The following is a 2,049-nucleotide window of genomic DNA, read 5'->3' on the forward strand; positions in this document are numbered from 1 at the left end:
CATGAAACTTACAGTGGCCTTGGATAGATCAGAGACTAAGTTTGCTAAATTAGAAGTATTTTGTTCGGAGTTCTCTGTCTGTTGCTGAGTGGATGATGGAAAAGGTTTACTATTGTTAAACCTGTTTCTTCCACCATTATTAAAGCCTTGTTGAGGCTTTTGATCCTTTCATGAGAAATTTGGATGATTTCTCCATGATGAGTTATAGGTGTTTCCATAAGGTTCACCCATATAATTTACCTCTGCTATTGCAGGGTTCTCAGGATCATATGCTTCTTCTTCTGAAGATGCCTCTTGAGTACTGTTAGATGCAGCTTGCATTCCATTCAGACTCTGAGAAATCATATTGACTTGCTGAGTTAATATTTTATTCTGAGCCAATATAGCATTCAGATATCAATTTCAAGAACTCCCTTCTTCTGAGGCATCCCATTACTCACAGGATTCCTCTCAGAAGTGTACATGAACTGGTTATTAGCAACCATGTCAATGAGTTCTTGAGCTTCTACAGGCATTTTCTTTAGGTGAATGGATCTACCTGCAGAAGTATCCAATGACATCTTAGCTAATTCAGACAGACCATCATAGAATATATCCAGGATGGTCCATTTTGAAAGCATGTCAGAAGGACACTTTTTGGTCAGTCCTTTGTATCTCTCCCAAGCTTCATAGAGGGATTCACCTTCTTTCTGTCTGAAGGTCTGAACATCCACTCTAAGCTTACTCAGCTTTTGAGGAGGAAAGAACTTGGCTAAGAAAGCCTTGACCAGCTTATCCCAAGAGTTCAGGCTATCCTTAGGTTGAGAATCCAACCATACTCTAGCTCTGTCTCTTACAGCAAAAGGAAAAAGCATGAGTCTGTAGACTTCAGGATCTACTCCATTAGTCTTAACAGTATCACATATCTGCAAGAATTCAGTTAAGAACTGAAAGGGATCTTCAGATGGAAGTCCATGAAACTTGCAGTTTTGCTGCATCAGAGAAACTAGCTGAGGTTTCAGCTCAAAATTGTTTGCTCCAATGGCAGGAATGGAGATGCTTCTTCCATGTAAATTGGAATTAGGTGCAGTAAAGTCACCAAGCATTCTCCTTGCATTATTATTATTTTCGGCTGCCATCTCCTCTTCCTGTTCGAAAATTTCTGAGAGGTTCTCTCTGGATTGTTGTAATTTAGCTTCTCTTAGTTTCCTCTTCAGAGTCCTTTCAGGTTCTGGATCTGCTTCAACAAGAATATTCTTACCCTTGCTCCTGCTCATATGAAAGAGAAGAGAACATGAAAAGAAGAGGAATCCTCTATGTCACAGTAAAGAGGTTCCTTATTGTTAGTAGAAGAAGAAAAGGAATAGGGGTGAAGAAGAATGAAGAATCCAGACACAAGGGTAAGGATAGGAGAGATGTGAGATGAAGAGAAGTGTTAGTAGATGAATAAATGAATAGAAGGAGATGAGAGAGAAAGAGGATTTTCGAAAATAATTTTTTTGAAAAAGAGTTAGTGATTTTCGAAAATAGTTTTTGAAAAAGGTTAGTAATTTTTGAAAATTAAAATAAAAAATTAAAATAATTAGTTAATTAAAAAGAAATTTTGAAAAAGAGGGAAGATATTTTCGAAAATTAGAGAGAGAGAGTTAGTTAGGTAGTTTTGAAAAAGATAAGAAACAAACAAAAAGTTAGTTAGTTAGTTGAAACAAATTTTGAAAAGATAAGAAGTTAGGAAGTTAGAAAAGATATTTTGAAATCAAATTTTTGAAAAAAGATAAGATAAGAAGATATTTTTGAAAAGATATGATTAAAATTAGTTTTGAAAAAGATTTGATTTTTAAAATCACAATTAATGACTTGATTCACAAGAAATCACAAGATATGATTCTAGAACTCAAATTTGAATCTTTCTTAACAAGCAAGTAACAAACTTGAAATTTTTGAATCAAAACATTAATTGATGATGTTATTTTCGAAAATTATGAGATAAAATTAAGAAAAAAATTTTTGAAAAAGATAAGATTTTTAAATTGAAAATTTGATTTGACTCATAAAAGCAACTAGATTTTT

General features: G+C 33.9%; 1 non-coding gene across 1 annotated transcript; it reads left to right on the forward strand.

The window, feature by feature from the left end:
* The first annotated feature begins 614 nt into the window (after window positions 1-614).
* On the forward strand, window positions 615-722 carry LOC148549285 (small nucleolar RNA R71). Its single transcript, XR_015898894.1, has one exon. It is a non-coding gene; the product is annotated as a small nucleolar RNA R71 (small nucleolar RNA).
* Window positions 723-2,049: the final 1,327 nt, after the last annotated feature.

The sequence above is a fragment of the Arachis ipaensis genome, chromosome B8 (assembly GCF_059453495.1).
Source record: "Arachis ipaensis isolate K30076 ecotype BB chromosome B8, ASM5945349v1, whole genome shotgun sequence".
NCBI classification, from domain to species: domain Eukaryota; kingdom Viridiplantae; phylum Streptophyta; class Magnoliopsida; order Fabales; family Fabaceae; genus Arachis; species Arachis ipaensis.